Consider the following 23,719-nt stretch of genomic DNA (forward strand, 5'->3'; position numbering starts at 1 on the left):
CTAAACGGTTATTTTGCTGTACAAAAAGAATTGGACTTTGAAATAGTGTACAATTAACCTGTGACGGAAATCAAAAATGCAGGCAGACAAAAAATAGAGGGATTGGGAATTCTATGTAGTGGTTCATAGTCATCTCCCAGAGTTCTTTCTCTGGCTGTAGCTGGTTCAATTCATTACTGCTCTATTGATTTGGTTCATCTCATTGTTGAAGAGGACCACATCCATCAGAATTGATTATCATATAATATTATTGTTGAGGTATATAATGATCTCCTGGTCCTACTCATTTCACTCAGCATCAGTTCATGTAAGTCTCTCCAGGCCTTTCTGAAATCATCCTGCTGGTCATTTCTTACAGAACAATAATATTCCATAATATTCATATACGACAATTTATTCAGTCATTCTCCAATTGATGGGTATCCATCCAGTTTCCAGTTTCTGGCCACTACAAAGAGGGCTGCCACAAACATTCTTGCACATACAGGTCTCTTTCCCTTTTTAAAAATCTCTTTGGGATAAAAGCCCAGTAGTAACACTGCTGGATCAAAGAGTATGCACAGTTTGATAACTTTTTGAGCATAGTTCCAAATTGTTCTCCAGAGTGGAGGACAGAATACTTGAAATTTCAAAAGTTAAAGATTGGTGATGATTAAATGTACATATGTATATCTATAGTTTTATATCTATTTAAGTTTTTCTGCATATATAAAATAAATTATATAAGCATATAGACACCTATATATGTAAAATATCTCTTTCCCTCCCTCCCTCCCCCCTTTCTCTCTCTCTCTCTCTCTCTCTCTCTCTCTCTCTCTCTCTCTTTCTCTCTCTCTTTCTCTCTCTTTCTCTCTCTCTTACTCTTTCTCTTTCTCTCTCTTTCTCTGTCATTCTCACTCTTTCTCTCAACACAGAGATACTTATGCATATTCCCTGGTCTCCAATCCCTTCACAGAATCACAGGATACTTCAGAGATCTTCTAATAAAATTCCATGCCAAAAAATTGTCACCCAGGCTGCATTTGAACTCCTAGGGAATTATAACTTCCTAAAAAAGCCTTCCACTTTAGATCAACTCTGATTTTTTTCCTATATATCAAGCTGAAATTTCTCTCTCCCAGAGGCAAAGAGAACAATTCAGAGGCTTCCTTAAAATATACTTGAAGGAAGTTATCAAATTTCCCCCCATGTTTTCTCTTCTTTGATCCAGATTAATGCTGTGGTGAATAGAATACTGAGACTGCAGTTAAGAAGATCTAAGTTCATATCCTGTCTTACACACTTAGTTGCATGTCCCTAATCAAGTCACTTATTCTCTGTCTCAGTTTCTTTATCTTTAAAAAAAAGGAAAACAATAGCACTTTCCTCCTCAGATAATTGTGAGGATTAAATGAAATAATAATTTTAAATATCAAACACAGTATATTACACATAGTATGATATATGGATATAGATAAATGTATTTATATTTGTATGTGTAGTTATTATTATTATTCATTATTATTATTTTCTCCAAGCTAAGTATAAATGATTCCTATAATTAATCTCTTTGTAGCACATTCTCCATTTTCCTTACCAACATGGTCACACTATATCGGATTCATTGCAGTTTAGGAATCAGCTTGCTTAGTTGTTTCCTTGCTTTGGTTGCAACCTAATTAGCCACTGATACATAATAATTACTTTCTAGCTGTTTGATGAGGATGGTAACATAATTATATTTTCTATTCCAATATAATTTCATCCAAAACAGGGATAAAAAAGTTTTTGAGAAAGTAGCACTGGATTGAATCTCAAAGGAGATATACACTAGAGATAAATAAGTACAAAATAATTAGTTTCAGAAGTACAGGATATGCTTTGATGTATTGATGCCTGAAAACAATCTAGGGGGTTTAGTGGGTTGCAGACTCCATATTAGTCAGCAGTGTGATATAGGAAACAAGTAAATAATACAGCCATCTTAAGTTATCTCAAAAAGGTCAAAGGCATGACTTCCAAGAATGAGGACACAATTTAAGAAGGACCCTGATAATCCAATGAGTGTGACAAGGAGGGCAACCAGGGTAGTGAAAGATCTCAAATTCATGTCATAATGAGGCATGAAATAAAATGGCCTGTTTAACCTTGGGAAAGGAGGATTTCAGGGAAGCATGATCACTGTGTTGAAGTATTTTAAAGTCTATCATGTGAAGAATTATTAGACATTTTTCTATTGGGCAGAAGTAGGAAGAATAATGGTTGAAAGTCTCTTGGTATCAGAAAATAATACCTAACAATTACAGCTATCCAAATTTTGAATGCTGCCTTACAGTTGGAGGTCTGCAAGGAAACTGGAATGATTACTTATTAAATATGCCATAGTAAGGATACTTTTGGGGTGTAAAGTAGACTAGATAAGCTGTGTGATTCCTTCTATTATTCTCTTTGTAAGTGTCAAAGAAGTGGGCAGCTGTGATGACCACATATTTAAAATCAGCCAGAGTCAGGAATTCAGGTTAAAGGAAAAATCTTCAATCTTTATTGAAGAGGTGCAGAAGGATTGTGATAGCAATATGGGCAGTTGCGACAGGAAGCCAGCTAGCAGAGGGGGATTGGAGATGAAGGGCAGTCACGATAGCAATGCGAACAGCTGTGTCAAGACGCCAGCCAGCAGTCTCTCTTTCCACTTCCCTTTCCACTCCCCTGCCTCCACCCACCAAAATCGTCATTTCCTATGCAACACATCAGGACTTGCACAAAGAGTGGGCGGGGGACCATTCCTTCTCCAAGCATATATATTAATAGAGTATGGTCCAATTACTATTTAGCCTCACGTGCTTGGGACCTCAGTGCATCAACTCCAGCCTCAGCCCATTACAGGCAGCAATGAAGACTATGACTTAATCTAGGTAGCAACTTTCTATTCTTTGATTCTTTTTAAAATAAAAAATAATTGGGGCAGGTAGGTGGCACAATGGATAGAGCACCAGCCATGAAATCAGGAGGACCTGAGTTCAAATCTGGTCTCAGACACTTAATACTTCTTAGCTGTGTGACCCTAAGCAAGTCACTTAACCCCAATTGCCTCAGCAATAAACAAATAAATAAGATTAAAAATAACTGTTGAAATTTCTTCAAATATATAAACTACATTTCTTCCTATATCTCTCTCCATGATAAAAAGAAAAGAAACCATCAAAATCAAAAAGGGAACTAACAAAATATGACATTTATGTGATTTTTCCATGCTTGTAGACCACTACTTCTACAAATGAGTTCTACAAAAGGGGGAGATGAAGAAGGTGCATATTCACATCTATTCTTTGGGGCCGGTTTTGGTTTTTATAGTTTTACAATTTGCTTTTTGAATGTTTTGTTTGTTGTTTTATTGTTGTTGTTTCTGCTCTTTCCAAAGTTGTAGTCATTGAGCATATTGTTTTACTTTTTCTGTTACTTTGCACCAATGCATTTATGTATTTCTATGATTCTCTGTATTCATCATTTTTATTATAATGAATGACTTACATTACATTTGTGTAATAACTTTCTGCTCTTAATGGGACTGAACTTATTTAATCTAACCTGATTGGATTGTGTGATGGACAGGACTCTACTGTAGCAGATTCATCTGTTATTCCCTTGAGAATTTTTTAGATGATTATAAGAGGTGGTCATTTCTATTTCAGCCTAATTGTACACTATTTCAAAGTCTGATTCTTTTTGTACAGCAAAATAACTGGACATATATACATATATTGTGTTTAATTTATACTTTAACATATTTAACATGTATTAGTCAGCCTGCCATCTGGGGGGAAGTGGGAGGGAAGGAGGGGAAAAATTGGAACAAAAGGTTTTGCAATTGTTAATGCTGAAATATTACCCATGCATATATCTTGTAAATAAAAAGCTATAATAATAATAATAAAGCAATGATCAGCAGAATGATTTCAGAAAGGCCTGGAGATACCTATGTGAACTAATGAATTAATGTTAAATGAAGTGTGTAGAACTAAGAGAACATTGTATACAGCAACAATGTTGTATTATGTGATAATCAACTCTGATAGACTTAGCTCTGTTTAATAATGAAGTGATTCAGGCCAGTTCCAATAGACTTGTGATGGAAAGAGCAATCTGCATTCAGAAAGAAGACTGTAATGACTGAGTGTAAATCACAACATAGTATTTTTACCTTTTTGTTGTTTGCTCGCTTTTATTTTTTCTCCTTTTTCCCTTCTTCATCTGATTTTTCTTGTGTAGCATGACATGTGGAAACATGTATAGAAGAATTGAATATATATAAAACATATATTGGTTTACTTGCTGACTAAGGTAGGGGTAGGGGAAAGAGAGGGAAAAAATTTTGGAATACAAGGTTTTACAAGGGTGAATTTTGAAAACTATCCTTGCATATATTTTGAAAATAAAAAGCTATTCTTTAATTTTTTAATTCATAAACTATTACAAAGCAGTATATCAAAAATGTATTTTATCGATTTGTATATTATTAGTACTGAGCTATTTTTTTTTTTTCTAAAAGCCCGGTATGCTTGACAATCCTTATGAAATATTCATCTGCTTTATTTAGTAGGGTTCAAAACAACCAAACAAGAGTCTGCTGGCAAAAGGGTCCCAAATGATTGATTGGAAAGGAGAGAACATAGATTTCCTAATCTCTTATCAAGGGAGTGGATTAATTTCTTGGATAAAATATAATCATGGACTTCTTATTAAATACTTGTTTTTCCCAAAAAGGAGTGATTGAAATTGAACACAGGACTCTTGATATTACATAACCAGGACAAAATAGATAAAGACTATAATCTGTCTTGTTCTATATTCTATATTTATTTTACACTATTAAACTGGCCAGTCAAGAAACATTTATTAAGTGCTTTCTATGCATCAGGCAAAAAAGTAGGAATACAAAGAAGCAAAAAACTGTCACTAACCTCAAAGAACTTACAATCCATTGGAGGAGAAAATAATCAAAGAAATATGTACAAATGAAGTATATGCAGGATAAAAAAGGAAATAATTAAAAGAAGGAAGGCACTAGAATTAAGGTTTGGGAAAGGGTTCCTGTAGAAGATGACCTAAGATCTTGTTATATTTTGGGGGCACAATGCCACACATCTTGTTGATTTTACTTCATTGATATATCTGACATTCTTTTTCTCTTTCCCTTTCCCATTGCTGACACTATAGTTTGAGACCACTTTGTCCGTAATTTATACCATTGTTCAAGAGTCAAAGGGCACTATATGCCAACAAACGTGACAATCTAATTGAAATGGATGAATTTTTACAAAAATATAAATTCCCCACATTAAAAGAGAAAATAAATTACTTAAATAACTCCATTTTAGAAAAAGAATTTGAACAAGCCCTCAATGAACTCCCTAAGAAAAAATCTCCAGGACAAGATGGTTTTACTAGTGAATCCTACCAAATATTTGAAGAACAATTAATCCCAATACTATGTAAACTATTTGGGAAAATAGATATAGAAGGAGTACTGCCAAATTCTTTCTATGATACAAATATGGTTCTGATACCTTAACTAGGAAGAGTCCAAACAGAGAAAGAAAATTAGAGAACAATCTCCCTAGTGAATATTGATGCAAAAATTTTAAATTAAATATTAGCGAAGAGATTACAAGAAGTTAGCAGTAAGATAATACACTATGAAAAAGTAGGACTACCAGGAATGCAGAGTTGGTTCAACATAAGGAAAACTATTAGCATAATTGGCCATATTAATAACAATAGTCAAATGACCCATCATTCTGCTTCTAGTCTCTCCCTTCTCCAATCCATCATTCACACATTTGATAAAATAGTCTTTTTATTGATCAGTTAAAATATTGGCACTCACTGCTTCAAAAATTAAAAAAATAAAAAAGATGAAGTCAATTTAAATGACTTCTAAGTCCCATCTGGTAATGATGATACTACCATATGAAATTCTACTAACTCCCCTTTATCTATAGAATAAAACACAAACTTAACTTAACAATTGGACTCAAACCTATATTTTTGGTCTTGCATCATTCTAATTTGCATTTAATCAATGTAATTTTCAGCCAAATTATAATAACAGCTCCCTACACTACTGAGTTGTTCTATCTCCATTCATTTACATAGATTACTCTTAACAAGAAAATATATACTTTACTTATTTTTTTTCATAATTATAACTTTTTATTGACAGAACCCATGCCTGGGTAATTTTTTTACACCATTATCCTTTGCACTCATTTCTGTTCCGACTTTTCCCCTCCTTCCCTCCATCCCCTTCCCCAGATGGCAAGCAGTCCTGTACATGTTAAATATGCCACAGTATATCCTAGATATGTGTGCAGAACCAAACACTTCTCTTGTTGCACAGGAAGAATTGGATTCAGAAGGTAAAAATAACCCAGGAAGAAAAACAAAAATGCAAACAGTTTACATTCATTTCCCAGTATTCTTTCTTTGGGTGTAGCTGCTTCTGTCCATCATTGATCAATTGAAACTGAGTTAGATCTCTTTGTCAAAGAAATCCACTTCCATCAGAATACATCCTCATACAGTATCATTGTTGAGGTATATAATCATCTCCTGGTTCTGCTCATTTCACTCAGCATCAGTTCATGTAAGTCTCTCCAAGCCTCTCTGTATTCATCCTGCTAGTCATTTCTTACATTCCATAACATTCATATTCCACAATTTACCCAACCATTCTCCAATTGATGGGCATCCATTCATTTTCCAGTTTCTAGCCACTACAAACAGGGCTGCCACAAACATTTTGCCACATACAGGTCTCTTCTTTAGTATCTCTTTAGGGTATAAGCCCAGAAGTAGCACTGCTGGATCAAAGGATATGCACAGTTTGATAACTTTTTGGGCATAATTCCAGATTACTCTCCAGAATGGCTGGATGTATTCACAATTCCATCAATAATGTATTAGTGTCTCTATTTTCCCACATCCCCTCCAACATTTTACTTATCTTTTCAATGAATTCTTGTTATTAAAAAAATAACTTGGAAGTTTTTCTTACAACATTCTAATTTGTATTATGTGTATCTGTGTAAGTGTAATTTTACTTATTAAGTTAAAAACTTCTTGAGGGCAGAGACTACATTGCTTTTTCTATCTTTGTATACAGTGTTTTGAAGCATGATATCCAGAACAAGGTAAGCATGAAATTCAGAACAGGTTCATTGTACTCCACTCTGGTATCACATAGGGAGTATTGTATTAGGTATTGGGCTTCACATTTTAGGGAGGATATGCACATATATATACATATCTATCTATATCTATATCCATCTCTCTATGTCTCTGTCTCTCTCTCTGTTTTTGTCCCTCTATTTCTGTCTTGTGTGTCTCTGTCTCTTTCTCTCTCCCTCTGTATGTCTCTCTGTGTGTGAGGGGTCTGTCTCTCTGTCTTTCTGTGGTTGTCTCTTTCTATTTTTGTCTCTCTCATCTATCTTTCTTTCTGTGTGTCTCTATATCTCTCTCTCTCTGTATCTCTCTGTCTCAATTTCTCTCTGTGTCTCTGTCTATATTTCTCTTTCTGTGTGCCTCTCTGTCTCTCTCTTTCTTTCTGGCTCTGTCTTTCTGTGTGTCTCTGTCTCTTTTTGTCTATATCTCTTTCTCCTCCCAAACCCTGTAGTAAAGCCAGAGAGCACGCCCAGGGTGAGGAAAAATGATGAGCAGGAAGGAAAGCTGGAATCAGAAATAATTAGGTCAAATCTGCTTGAGATACTTAGTAGCTATGTAGTCCTGGAGAAATCACTGAATTTTTATGATTATTGCTTTCCTAGTTTGTAAAATGGAAGAGAAAGCTAGTAAGCACAAGGATTTCTAATGTCTCTTCCATTTTTAAATCTATGATCATTTGTCATGCTGTAATATGCAGGGTCTGAAAACTGCCTGTCTAAGATGCGAAAAAAAAAAAAAAAAACAAAACAAAACAAAACAAAAAAAAAAAAAAAACTAGAGAACTTTATCCTGAAGAAGAAAAGATAGTGAAAAAAATAACTATATTCAACTTTATGAAGACTTTCTAGTCTTATCTGACCCCAGAGCTAGAAGTCATGGATGAGAAATATAATGAGGCAGAAGATAGATGACCTTTTGTCAAAGATATTGTAGAGAAGATAGCTATTTAAGTAGATTTAATTATCTATCCCTTTATGATCCTTTCAGCTCTGACACTGAAATTTCATGATTCTATGTAGATTTAGATGAGTTAGTGATTGACAGAGATGGTGCAGTGGATAGAGCACTGGGCTTGGAATCTGAAAAACTCTTCTTGAATTCAAATCCAGCTTCACAATTTGCTAGCTGTGTGTCTGGAAAAGTCACTTAACCCTATTGGCCTCCTTTCCCTCATCTCCAAAATCAACTAAAGAAGAAATGGCAAACTTTTCAGCATTTTTGCCAAGAAAACTTCAGAATAAGGTCACAAAGAATCAGGCACAACTGAAACAACCAAGAAACAGCTTTACATATGTACATACATATACATATGATGATATCTTCTTTATCTGTTTCTTTTCATTTACATCTATATAAAACTATAGATTTCTATAGATTATTATATATAAATAAACATGCATTCATATTGAAGAAAAATGTGTGCACACATATAAATGTATAGATATACAGTATATCCATATATATATATATATATATATATATATATATATTTGTATCTATACACACACATATATACACATTTGCATTTGTATAAACATACAAATATATATTTTATCATGACAACAACTATGGGAGGTAAGTTCTCCCACTTTATAGATAAGGAAACTGAGGAAGAGGTTAAACAACTTGCCCAAGGTCATTCAACTAATATGTATGTGAGATATAAAGGGGAAAAATCATAGAATCCTCCATGTAGAGCTGGCAGGAAGCAAGAAGCTATCTAATCCATTTATGTGAGGAAACCACCCAAAGAATGCTGCTTCAGACATTATATATGTGTGTGTGTTTGTATGAATATATATATTCATATATATGTGAAAAAAGGAGAGCAACAAAAAAGGATAGGACAAGCAGTTTCTTGGTGCCATTCATTATTGTAATTCTTAGGCCATACTTCCCCTTCTCAAAAAGGACTTCCTCTGTAAAAGGTACTACCCTTCTGAGTGGTCAGCATTCTGAGTGGTCAGAATGCTTTATTTGTAGTCTAGAATACTTGCATTTGAAACCCAGCCAAAAGTCTTATTAGCTGTGTAATCACAATCAGATCATTTTACCTCTTAGAGATGTTGTTTAAATAACTGTAAAATGGATACAAAAGCATTCCTATGACCTAGCTCAGAGGATTATTTTAAGGAAAATGCATTATAAACCTTAAAATGCCATAAACACATGTTGACCATAGTCAGAATACTAAAATCTTCCAGGAAAGTATTACATTGGTTAGTTTAAAGGTCATTCTGACTCCCATTTCTTTTGTGAGTTTTTATGTAATAACTACTCTCTCCAAAATATCAATTATCATGTCAGTGCTAATGATTTTTAAATCTACCTATGCAACCCTAACTTCTCTGCTCTCTACTGACCATCAGTCATAATTCCTATAGCTCAGTGGACTGGATAACTCATAAATATCTTAAGCCTGATATGTCCAAAACTGCTCTTGTGATCCTATCCTTTAAACTTTCTTCCCTTCTTAGCTTTCTTAAAAGCTATCATCTTTGAATTTTCACTGTGTCTTGCCCAGCATGTCAAATTTGTTGCCAAATCCTATTGTTTGCCCTTTGTAACATTTCTTCAGTAGCCTCCTTTTCTCTTTTGATACTGCCACCACTTAATGTAGGTTGTCACCACCCTTATTCTTGTATTATTGTAATAAGTCTGCTGATTGGTCTACCAGCCATAAGTCTCTCCCCATTCCAATCCATCTTCCACTCAGCTATAAAAGTAATTCTCATACTTATATTTATACTTAATAAACTTATCCCTTATACTTAATAAACTCTATTGCCTTCCTATTTACTCCACAAATGTAAAAACCTCTATTTAATGTTCAAAAAGCTATGCACCAGCTGCTTTTTCAGTATTCTCATACCTTATTTCCTCTTACATCCTCTGTGATCCAGTAGCAATGACTTAGTTCCTTGAATAAGTTTAAAATGCCATTGATGCTATGGAATTGAAGCTAGGGAGGGATAATAGGGATGATATTCAAATATGTGAGTCATCAGCATACGTTACTTAAAATGTACCATAAATCATGGATTAATTCTATTGTTATACCTACCCCAATAAGCATCCACTCTGGACATGACATTAATTGAGTTATACTGGCAAAGATGCTGTCCTTTAATTTAAACTTCCTTGGACATCCTCAGTCATCCAGTCATGATATAAGCCAAGATCATATTAATTGTGAGACCCTCTGAATGCCTCAATTGTGGAAATGGGATTGCCTCAGGAAATCAAGGACTGAAAAAGAGAAGGGCAAAATGATTCTTTAGAGTAGAAAGTACAGGTATTTGAGAAAGACAAACAGGAAGTGACATAGCTCTGAAGAATATGGTAACAGTCTTGTAAAGAGATAGTTTGTAGTATAAATTGGGAAGAATAACAGCAGAGTGGGGGAAGGGATATGGTATTAAGATGTATTGATGGGATCTTAAGACAAAATTTCAAATATTGACTTACAGAAGTCTACTTAATCTGAGAAGTAATGAGAATTTTAAGAATCTTTTAAAATACCTATAATCCAGAACTGTAGAGATAGCATAATTCATACTAGAAAATTTCAGAGGTAGATAATATACTAGACTTAGAGTCAGGAAGATCCAGGACTGTTATGAAGTTCAAATGTGCATATTTTTATTATTATTATTATTAGTAGTAGTAGTAGTAGTAGTAGTACTTTTAGACTACAATCAACATACCTCCAGCTTGATGATGACTTATTTCCTTAGCCTTCTACTGTAATGTTTTTGAGTTCAAGCAGTGTTTATAGATAGTGAGGTGTACTGATAGATGTTTTACTACAATATATGCATACATTCTTTCATATTTAACCTCTATTATTAACACTATTTTAAGTATAGACAATTAATAAAACAATAAATTAAGCCCTGCTTTGTTATGATTGACAATTTCTGAGATGTAAATTGTCACAGTGAAAATTTCACTGTTGGCAATCAGACTAGAGCTAGCTCCAAGTTATTCCTGAGAAGATATGAATTTGAATCCCACCTTAGATACTCATTAGTTGTATAATGTAAGGTTAGACAAATCATCCTTAATTTGTTCATCTATAGAATCAGGGGGAAAATAGCCCATATCTTACAGTGTAATTGGGATGATCAAAGTAATTATCATTAACATTAATTATTATTCCACCCAAAAACTCAGTAAGCCAACTAGCATTTGTTAATTGATAGCTATGTGTCAAGCATTATTCTAAAACCTGGGGTTATAAAGAAAGGGGGGAAGGAACTCCTTTTGCCTTTATATCTCGGGAAGTATAATAATTGACCCATAGGTGTTAAATGCTTATTGACTTGACTCAAAATTTTCCATAGATGCTTCTAGTCACAGAATCACATACAGCTTTCAAGAGGTTGTCATTGTAAACCCTTTACAAGTAGGCAACAAACTGTCTTTCAGAATTTGTTCTACATAATTCCAATTCTTTCTCTATATTCTACCCAAATTGGTGTGATTTCTAAATTCATGTTGCTATCATACTCCTTTGCAGCAGTGTACCCTATCTTGTGTCCTTAGACTACTTCCTCCCACTCCCATCTCTACCTGTAGAATTCCTCCTTGTTCTTCTGAGGGTCAGGTCACTTTTCTCACGAAGTCTCTTATCCTTCAAGTTTTAAGTGATCCCTCCCTTTGCTCTTCACATATGCTTAATTAAAATAATTGTGACTAACCTTTATTGAGTATCTATTATATGTAAAATATTATGCTGAGCCTTGAATATGATACATTTGAAGTACACACTTGTAAAGGAAGTACATACTTGAAAATGAAATATTTCCTGCCTACAAAGAGTTTACAGTCTACTGGAAAATTTCAAAATGGACAAAGAAAAGAAAGTATGGAATAAATTTAGAACAAAAGAATCCAAGGTTGGGCAAACTGGAGATTAGAGTTATCACATATTTAAAGCAAAGAAATAGCAATTAGTTTTTTAAAGTATGGTTCATGGAGAAAAGTGAGGGGAATATAAAACTGTTTATAGAAGAACATAAATCAGATTGATTACTTCATATTTTATTCTAGATACAATAGGGATTCATTGAAGTTTATTGAAATGAATTGAACTAAATTGAATTGAATTTAAATTAAATGTTTTTATAAGAAACCATGAGCACATTTCTGTGCCTTAGTTATGCAATTTTCACAGCTGTATGGAAGAAGAATAAAAAAGAGAAGAGATTGATAGCACAGATATCAATTAGGAGGCTATTATAATAGAACAGGTAAGGTAATGAAGGCTTTAAGTAAGTCCCTGACCATCTCTTAGATACAGAAAGGGAATAAGAGTGAGAAATCAAGATTATACATGGCTACTGAAGTAATCTTAAATCACAAGTCTGATTATGACAATCAATTGTTCAATGAACTTCAGAGTTTTCCCATTTCCTCTGGAAAGCAAATAAAAAGTCCTTTTGGGGGAATTAAAAACCCTTCAAAATCTGGGCCAAAACTCTTTTTCTCCCATATACAAAGCATCACTCATGTTTTGAATATTCTCCTTTCTCACCTTCTGCCTTTTAACATTGTTAGTTAATTGATTCAAAGATCAACTCAAATGCTACTTCCCATAGGAGATCTTTCCTCTTCTTCTCAGCTTCTAATGTTACTTTCAAAAAATTTTGTACTTATTTTTGTATCTACTTATTTCTCTGCTATTAGAAGTAGAGGCTGTACAGTGGACAGAGCATTGGTCCTTGGATCAGGAATAACTGAGATCAAATTCAACCTCATGCACTTATTAAATGTGTGATCCCGGGCAAGTCATCTAACCCTCCCAAAGCTCTGTTATTGTCTTTCTTTTCTTCTTGTTGGTTTCAACAGGTGTCATGAATTCAGTTATCATATTTATGAAGATTATTTTCAGATCCATTCATCTTGTCAGCCTCTAAAATCCCACCTTCTACAAGAAGCCTTTCTGAATTCCTCTTAATGTTAGTAGTGTGTTCCCTCTGTTGATAACTTCCAAAATACTACATACATACATACATATATATATATATGCTTATTCATACATAATTCTTAGTTTGTTGTCTCCATTATTAGACTGTGAGTTCCTTAAATTCAGGGGATTTTTTTCCCTTGCTTTTCTCTGTAACCCAGCAATTATGGTAGCATTTGACAAATAGTAAGAATTATGCAAATAATCTTTGATATTATTTTTCTCACAAATTCTTCTAAGGTAGAGATTGTTTTATTCTTATCTTTATTTTTTTTCTGGGACTACCATAGTTCCTGGTACAAGAGGGCCAAGGGGATTGACAAATGTTTGTGTACAACTGACTGGTTGATACATAACTTCTAGACAAGACATCAGGGTAACTTGGAGAGATTCTAGGTTACTGATGGAAACAGAGAAAATTGCATGAGAAGTAGATGGAGAAGGGAAAGGGGAAGGAAATATGCATTTATTAAAAATCTACTATGTGCCATATATACTATGCTAATCACCTTGAATTTATTATCTTTTATTTGATAATAATTTCTACTTTGTATATATTCTTTGAGATGCCAGGAAAAAATCTAGCTGAAGATATGAGAGAAATGATTGTTAAATCGCTAATTATCAATATTGGGGGAAATCAGGATTTTTCCCTTCCTAGATCCTCATTCTCTACTAGGTCAAGTGAGCATCTGAAGAACACTGTTGAAGGATGAAATCTCTTGGGTACATACTTTTTGATCATGATTGAGAGAAACTTAAAAACTAATTCAATCTAAGGTAAATTCCAGTCAATTGTGTTCTACACTGGCAGGTTTGAGTGGGACATAAGAGACTGAGTAGAAGATGTATATCCTTATGTCTAGATTACCATAGAAAGGGTGATATGTCTCTTTAATCAAGACTAAGCAATCAGAGTCATATCCCCACGCCCTTCATTAAGACATGATCATCTTTCATTAATCCTTCTCTTTCTTCTCATTAATTGTCAACCAATCAAAGTCAATTGCCATATTCCCAAGGGCATATAAGTGTTGAGTAGGTTCTGTGGAGGTCTTTGACATTCAAGTGTGCCATTGACCTCTTTTATAAATTATTGCTCGTATTATTAATAAAATGATTAATTACTCAGAAACTATATCTCTTGAACTTTTTTATGTCATAGATGTTTATTTAGTAAGTAATTGGTAATTCAGAACTGAACTTCAGCAGGATGGTGAAAGCTGTATGTGCAAATTTGAAAGTCATGCACATGAAGGTGATAATTGAACAAATAGGAAATAATGAGACCACCAAGATGAGAAAGAAAGCATGTAAAGCAGATAAGTGATCCCAGAACATTGTCTTGAGGATGAAACACACAGGAGAAAGATGATGATCCAGGAAATTACAATATGAAATATCAACTGGACAAACAAGAGGAGAACAAGAAGTGTCATGGAATCCAGTGGAGAAGAGAATAGCTAAAAACAGAAAGTCATCAAAAGTGCTTAAAAAAAAAACCCTCCAGGAAAGTAGAGAACAAAAAACAAAAAAGAGCACTGGAATTAATAGTTTAAAGATTTTTGGTAACATTAGAAAAGAGTTTCAATAGACCAGTTGTAGGGCTTGAGAAGGAAACAGGGGATGATAAAGTGGAGGCCATTGCCTTTCTTTATAATATTTCAAGGAGCCTAATAAAATGGAATAAAGGCTTAAGATAATTTGAGAGGATGGCAGGGTTACGACTTTAGTAGTAGAATTTAGTAGTAGATTTAGTAGTATGACATAGGTATGTTTGTTGGCATTGGGTAAGGTGACAGTAGAAGGAGAGAGATTGAAAATAAGAGAGAGGATGAGATTGATTACTGGGGCAAGTTCTTAGACGAGAAGGAAGGGGATTAAATAAAAGAAATAGAGGAAGAAAAGCAAGAGACTTACCGAAGAAGAAGTATATGGAAAAAATGTGAAGAAGATTTTACTTGTGAATTAGGGGACATAAAGAAACCCCTCTACTGAGAAAGAAATGTTTTCAAAAGGTGTAGGTAGCTAGTGGAGAAGATTTAAACAGCTGCTCTCAGGGAACGTAATAGTCGATTTGAGAATACAAGGATTTCTAAGTAGCATCAAGGACAAGTAACAGGAAATAACATAAAGTTGTAACATGCATATTTCTTATTTTTGCCTTTGGAAATGATAATTTTATTATACTATAAAATCCCATTCAGTGAGACCTCATTAATCTATTATGTATGATCATCTTCAAAAACATAATTCCTATGACTGGGGAAATAAAAATATTTTTTTCTTTTTTTTCTTTTTTATTTACAACTTTTTATTTACAAAACATATGCCTGGGTAATTTTTCAACATTGACCCTTGCAAAACTTTTTGTTCCAAAATTTCCTCTCCTTCCCCCAATCCCATCCCCTAGATGGCAAGTAGTCCAATACATGTTAAATATTACATGCATATTTCTCATAATTACATTTTTCCCACAGAGAATTTAGTAACACCAAAGTAGAAACTGTGGGTGGTAAAGATAACCTAGGATAAAGAATTGGCCCAGCATGAATTCTACTAGGAAAAGTGGAAAAGGATTTGAAGCTACAAGACAGTGTCTCAGTGAACCTGTTGTATTCGAGACTATGGCAAAAGGGAAATGAAGTCAGTGCATGCAAGTTGATATGGGAAAACATGTATGGCTGGAAATATTAGATTGTTGAGTTCAAATAATGAGCTTAGAATTAAGACAAAGGTAGATAATTAAGAACAAAGGTTTATGGTAAAAAAAGAAATTTAAGAGTTTAAGGTCATAGGAGAGATAGTTAAAAAAGTTAGTGAGAGTTATGGTATGCTCCTACTTGAGATGATTGAAGCAGAATGAAGAAATCAATTCATAACTGAAATGGCAGGCCAGAATATTTGAAGGGGAAGCAACGTGCATTTAAATTGCCAAATGTGAAATAAGGGTTGGAGTGGAGAGAATGGCTTGGACCTTGGGAGTGAAATAATTTAGAATGGAGAGAGTCTATAAGATAACAGTGAAAAGGATCTATACAAAGCAATATATTTTGAAGGAATGAAATTCAAAAGAGGAGAGGTTAAAAGTTTGTGTCAGTAGTGGGAATTATTTAGGTGACAGGGAAGAGGAAGGAGTAAGCTAACTTCTCTGGGCCCAAAGTATTTAGCAGCATGAGAGAAAGAACAATTTGTACCTCATAACTCTTAAAGCTGATATTTATCCTCTCCATAATCTTCATTCTTTCCATGCCCTATTTCTCTCTTACTCATTATGCCTCTTCTGGCATCCGTTTCCTCCCTTTCTAATCTTGACTATAATTTAATCCATCAGATGTAATTTTTTTCTTACTTAAGAATTCTAAAAAGTAGTAACTATGAAAAGTATTGACTTGCTAATGTGAAAATAATGATCAAACATTTAATATTATCTAGTTGTCTAGTGTTAATAGACATAAAATAGATTTTAAACTCTTGCTATATAGTCATATAGAGTCAAAATTGAGAGCTACCCAAAACAAAGCTTATTTTGCACCTGTGCTAAATGCTGCCATCTAAGGTCAAGAAAAAATAAGGAAAAGGACAGTCATAACTTAGTCACATTCATAAATTTTTCATAGAAAAATGTAAATATATTCTCTTGAGTTATAACCCCCCCCAAAAAAAATCATTAGAATACCCAGTATGCACCATAAATCCCAGCTCAATTCCTTTAAAATAATGAACTTTTTTCCTCAAAGTCATAAGGTGCAATCATCTATCTCAAAAACATTTTCTACATTTAACATCCCATCCTCATCCCAATAATTATATCTTATAGTTCTTTATCCTGATTTCATGGAAGTTTTTTGAATGTCATGGAGTTTTTTTATGTTTTTGCATAGTCCAAATCATTTCAGTCATTATCAACCAACTTTAACCTTAGTCATTTATTTTTCCTTTGTAATCCCATTGGTTTAGATAAATTACTTTCAAAAATATTATCACCTCTTCTAGTGACATTTGCTTTTCTATTCCTATTTCTCTTTTTTTTTGTTTTTATTTTATCACTATAGGCAGTGTCTGAATCACTTTCTGTTTCCAAATTTGAGTCACATTTAGGATTAGTGTTTGAACTAGTTGTTACTTCAGAATCTTTCAAAATTTTTGATTCAGAACATTTCCTATTTGTCCCCTTTTCAGTCTGTGTTGTGTCTTACAAATTATGATGAACATCTTCTATTCTGAAAGGAATCTTTTGACAAGTTTTCCTTCTGGTTCTTCTACCTGTCCATTTTCCAACCCCTGAGTCATTTCCTCTTCAACACTATTCTCTGAAGTAGAATTCTGCACCAAGTTGACCAGTAAGGAACTTTCCACCTATTATCATCTTCTGCATTATGGCTTTTTGAATATTCATTTGAAGATTTGGTCAGGGGATTTTATTGTATTTTATTGTATGAGATGCAAAAATAGTAGATTTGAGACAATTGATGTCATTTCTGATGCCTTTCTAAGTCTGTCTCTGTTTATGGACTCACTAACATTTTTCCTACTACTATCAGAATCAGTTTCAGGTCATTGATTTTCAGAGATACATTGTTCATTTAACGCTATTTCACTCTTTAAATTTCTATTTTCCTCAGAATCACACTATGCATTGCATCAGATGTATTCTTTCCAATATTCTTGAAAAATTTTTTTCCCTCATCCTATTGCCTTTCATGTCTTAAGTCATAGTAGTAGGTACATCACAAATTTGCTATCAGGTCACAATTGGGTTTGAACTATCTTTTAAAGTACTCTTTTTAGTTGATTCTCTATTTCAATCCTTGTAAGGAATATTCCAAGTCACATGTCTCTTAAAGAGCAACAGTAACTGTATATTTAAAAGAATGCTGAAATTGATCTCGAATCCAAGTTCAAATCCTAATTCTGTCATTTACTAGCTCTATAATTTAGGCAAGATCCTTAAAATCTTTCGGTCTTAATTTCCTCACGTAAAATATGGAAATTATTCTAAATGTTATGTAAAATTCTTTTATATTGACAATGCTAGGGGAGGAGCCAAAATGGTGGAAAGTAGACATTACTTTGAAGTCTTCCTGCCTTTCCTCAAAATCAACACTAGATCAAGCCTCTGAATGGAATCAAAAATTTTGAAAGATTCTGAAGTAACAACTAGTTCAAACACTAATCCTAAATGTGACTCAAATTTGGAAACAGAAAGTGATTCAGACACTGCCTATAGTGATAAAATAAAAACAAAAAAAAAAAGAGAAATAGGAATAGAAAAGCAAATGTCACTAGAAGAGGTGATAATATTTTTGAAAGTAATTTATCTAAACCAATGGGATTACGAAGGAAAAATAAATGACTAAGGTTAAAGTTGGTTGATAATGACTCATAAATATTTGAAGTATAACAAATTTCCAGTAGGTGATGTATTGGAAGAACTTTAGGAAAGTCTGTCTCAATTGAGCAGGGGACTTGACCCCTATGCAGGTGCAGCACCGGGAGTCCTCAGGAAAGAGAAACCCCATATAATGGGAGGCTTAGCCAAAATACAACATTGGCTACTCTGTCCTGGTTCAGAAGGCCAGTAGATCAGCAGACTAGCCATGAGCCCTCCAACACAACTAAAGAGGGCAAATAAAATCAAAATGGGTACATGATTTGGGCATAAAGGTACATAATAACATAAGCAAATTAAGAGAGCAAGGGATAGTTTATCTATCAGATCTTTGGAGAAGGGAGAAATTTAAGACCAAAGAAGAACTAGAGAATAATTTAAAAAGCAAAATGAACAACTTTAATTACATTAAATTAAAAAGGGTTTGCACAAACAAAACTAACAGAAACAAGATTTAAAAGGAAGTAAGGGGCAGCTATATGGCACAGTGGACAGAGCACTAGCCCTGAATTCAGGAGTGCGTAAATTCAAGTCTAGCCTCAGACACTTAACACTTTCTAATTGTGTGACCCTAGGCAAGTAGCTTAATCCCAATTGCCTCAGCAAAAAACAAAAACAAAACAAATAACAACAACAACAACAAAAAGAAGTACAAAGCTAAATGGAAAAGTTTTACAGCCATTGTTTCTGATAAAGGTTTCCTCTCAAAAATATATAAAGAACTCTGTCAAATTTATAAGTCATTTCCTAATAAATAAATGGTCAAAGAACACAAACACACAATTTTCAGGTGACAAAATTAAAGCCATTTATAGTCATATAAAAATGCTCTGATTCACTCTTGATTAGAGAAATTAAAATTAAAACAACTCTAAAATTAAAACAACCTCACATATCTTAGATTGGCTAAAATGACAGGAAAAGAGAGTGATATATGTTGGAATGGATGTAGGAGAACTGGGAAAAATGCATAAATGATGGAGTTGTGAAAAGATCCAACCATTCTAGAGAGCAATTTGGAACTATTTCCAAAGGGATTTAATACTGTGCATACTCTTTGACCCAGCAGTGTTATTACTGGGTCTGTATTCCAAGGAAATCATAAAAGAGAGAAAAGGACCCACATATGCAAAAATATTTATAGCAGTTCTTTTGTAGTATGAAAGAATTGAAAAATGAGTAGATGCTCATCAATTGGGAAATAGTTGAATAAGTTATGGTATATAAAGGTAATGGAATATTATTGTTCTATAAAGATTGATGAACAACTGACTTTGGAAAGGCCTGGAAAGGTTTACATGAACTGATGCTGAGGGAAACCAGAATACATTGCCCCAGTAACAACAAGAATGTGTGATTATCAACTATGAAAGATTTGGTTGCTCTCCATTGATTCAAAGCAATCCCAATAGCCTTTGGATAGAAAATGTCATCTGTATCCAGAAAATGAACTATGGAAATTGAATATAAATCATATTCAATGTTCATTTTCTTCTGTTTTTTTTTTAAATCTCTCCCATGATTTTTTCCTTTTGTTCTGATTTTTCTCTCCCAATATGATTCATAAAGCAATGAGTATTAAAAATAAATTAATTAATTTTTTTAAAATGAAAAAGAGAGAGTTGGAAGAAAAATAAGGAAAGAAAATGAGAGTTTTGCAGGAAAGTTCAGAAAAGGAAATACAGAAATTGACTGAGAAAAGCAACTCCTTAAAAGAGCACATTTGATGAAATGAAAAAATATATATGTGAAAATACCTTCTTAGAAAAACATATTTAGTGAAATGGAAAAAAGAAAATTATTCCTTGAAAAATAGAACTGGTGAAATGGGGGAAAAAACCCAATGAACAAAACAACTGCTTTAAAAGTACAATTCACCGGGGCAGAACCAAGATGATGGAGAGTTGGTAGATTGTTGTCTGAGCTCTTCTATACTCCCTCAGATCAGCATCAGATCAAGCCTCTGAATGGGTTTTAGAGTGACAGAACTCATAAATATTTGGAGTGTAAAAAATTTCCAGCAGAAGATATTTTGGAAGAACTTTAGGAAAGGTCTGTCTCAATACAGCACTGGGGAGACTCATTTGCAGGCCAGTCCAAGCATAATGCAATAGAGTGCAGTATAGAGATATCCAGAATACAGAGGCTTTTGTGCTCTGGGGGAATACAAGAGAGGCTCAAAGCCAAAATACAGATGTGTTTGCTACTCCATCTTGATTCAGAAGCCAGTGGATCAGAAGACTAACTGGGAGAACTCCAATGCAACTACAGAAGGCAAATAGTGAGGTCCTGAATACCAGCAAAATGTGGGACTTGGCCATGCCCACCCAGCACAGGAAGGAAGTCAGAAGCACCAACACCAGGGCAGTATGAAGCTGCTGTCATCTGTACAGGAAGCAACTTTCCTTTGTCCTAAAAGCAGACCTCAAGCTTTAAAAATGAGCAAAAGTGAAAAAAAAAAAAAAAAGATCACTGATCATAGATAAATAGCTATTAGGGAGACAGGAAGAATAGACCTCAAACTCTGAGGACACTAAAGGCAAAACATCTCCAGATGAAGCCTCAAAGAATGATATAAATTGGTCTTCATCTTATAATGCTTCTTAGAAAAATTTTAAAAGGATCTTAAAAGAGAATTAGAAAAAAAATGGGGAAAGGAAATGAAAACTTTCCAAGAGAGTTTGAAAAAGAAAACAGAAGTTATCTGAAAAAAAGTCATTCCTTAAATAATAGTTTTGGTGAAATGGAGAAAGAATTTCTGAAATGGAAAAAATCCAGTGAACAAAGCAACTCATTTAACAGTTCAATTGGCCAAATGCAAAAGGATATAAAAAGCTAATTGAAGAAAACAATTCATTAAAAATCAAAAGTAAGCAAATGGAAGCAAATGAGTCAATGAGACATCAAAAATCAATCAAACAAAATTTTAAACATGAAAAAAATAGAAGAAAATGTAAAATACCTTATCAGAAAAACAACTGACTTAGAAAATAGATTCAGGAGAAACAATCTAAGAATTGTTTGACTACCTGAAAACCATGATGAAAACAGAGTTTAGGCAACATCTTTCAAGAAATCATCAAGGAAAACTGCCCTGATGTCCTATAACTAGAGGGTAAAATAGCCATTAAAGGAATTCACCAAACATCTCCTGAAACAGACCTCAAAATAAAAATACCAGGGAATATTGTAGGTAGATTTCAAAATATTAGAGCAAGGAGAAAATACACAAGCAGCCAGGGGAAAAAAATCAAATATCAAGATGCCACAATTAGTATTATCCAGGACCTAGCAGCTTCCATTTTAAAAGATATAAGGTATTGAAATAGGATATTCCAGAGGGCAAGAAACTTGAACTGCAGCCAAGAATCAACTATCCAGAAAAATTAAGCATTATGTTTCAGGGGGAAATATGGACATTCAATGAAATAGGGGATTTTTGTTTATTTTTGATGAAAAGACCAGAGCTGAACAGAATATTTACTCTTCAAATCGAGAGGTGAAAAGAAGCATAAAAAAGAAAAAAGGGAAGGCAAAAAAAAAAAAAAAACCTTGTTTTTTTCAAGATTAAAATGTTTCCATCCATCCTTATATGGTAATATGACATGTTTAACTCTTGAGAACTGTATCATTAGGAGTATATTTAGAGAGTATAGGTATAATTTGACTATTGTGATAATATAAAAAAGAAAATTGGGGTAGAGAAGGGGTTGTACTGGGAGAAGAGGGAAGGAAAGGTAAAATGGGTTAATTATATCACATGGAGAGGCAAAAAAAAAAAAAAAAACCTATTACAATTGAGAGAAAGAAGAGAAGGTCATGAACATTGCATGAACTTTAATCTCATCAGATTTTGTTCAGAAAGAATATTAGACATATTTGGTTTAATATAGAAACTTATCTTATCCTATAGGAAAGTAGACAGAGAAAGGAGAAAGAAAAGGGGGAGACAATAGAAGGGAGAACAGAAGTAGAAGGAAGAAGGTATAAGAAATGGGGGAGGGATTGTAAAAGGGAAGGGCAGATGGAGGGAGGAGTTGGTCAGTAGCAAAACATTGGGGAGCTCAACCTCCCTGTATAATATCTAGATAAACTTAGCAACAAAATAAACCAGAAAGAAGTTAAAGAGCTAAATAAAATTTTGCAAAAGTTGCATATATTAGTGTAATGGGCTGAAACTGAGCAGATGCATTGAGGTCCAAGCACTTAAGGTTAATTACCCATTGGACAATACTGTATTATCATTTGCTTGGAAAATGGCCTACCCCACCATTTGGTGCTGGCTTGATCTGTTGGCCTATAAAAAGATTTGGAGAAGGGAAAAGAGGGTGGAGTGAGAAAGCCATAGTGATTCCTGTCCTGATTCATGTTGTGATCTCTCTCACTTTGTGTGAGCATTTGGTTCATGTCCACAAAGAATAAAGGTCAAAGACTTTTGCTTATCCTGACTCCGGCTGATTCTAAAGTATCCTGGATGCTAACGTGGTCATCACATGTTAGCCCTTTGGAGAAAATTGAATGGGGGCAAAAAGGAATATTTTTTTTTTTTTGGTGATACATGAAACCTACACAAAAACTGACCATGTATCAGGGTATAAAAACTTCACACTCATGTTGTATGAAAGGAGAAAATGTTAGCACTCCCCTTGATAAGGATGGAAGAGGTCCTAGCAGCCTTTACAACACATATACGATTAACACATTGCCACCTATTCTGTGGCACCTAACCATGTTTTATTAAAAAGTTTTTATACAAACAAAACTAATGCAGACAAGATTAGAAGGAAAGCAATAAACCAGGAAAACATTCTTACACTTAAAGGTTCTGATAAAGGCCTGGTTTCCAAAATATATAGAGAATTGGCTCAAATTTATAAGAAATCAAGCCATTCTCCAATTGATAAATGGTCAAAGGATATGTACAAACTATTTTCAGATGAAGAAATTGAAACTATTTCTAGTCATATGAAAAGGTGCTTCAAAACACTATTAATCAGAGGAATTATGACAACTCAGATACTATACACCTCTCAGATTGGCTAAAATGACAGGAAAAGATAATGATGAATTTTGGAGAGGATGTGGGAAAATTGGGACACTGATATATTGTTGGTGGAATGTGAATGAATGCAACCATTTTGGAGAGCAATTTGGAA

The 23,719-nt window shown here is 33.8% G+C and overlaps 1 non-coding gene across 1 annotated transcript; it reads left to right on the forward strand.

The window, feature by feature from the left end:
- The first annotated feature begins 23,174 nt into the window (after positions 1-23,174).
- LOC127546125 (U6atac minor spliceosomal RNA) lies at positions 23,175-23,302 on the forward strand. Its single transcript, XR_007949985.1, has one exon. It is a non-coding gene; the product is annotated as a U6atac minor spliceosomal RNA (small nuclear RNA).
- Positions 23,303-23,719: the final 417 nt, after the last annotated feature.

This window comes from Antechinus flavipes, chromosome 1, assembly GCF_016432865.1.
Source record: "Antechinus flavipes isolate AdamAnt ecotype Samford, QLD, Australia chromosome 1, AdamAnt_v2, whole genome shotgun sequence".
Lineage (NCBI taxonomy): Eukaryota > Metazoa > Chordata > Mammalia > Dasyuromorphia > Dasyuridae > Antechinus > Antechinus flavipes.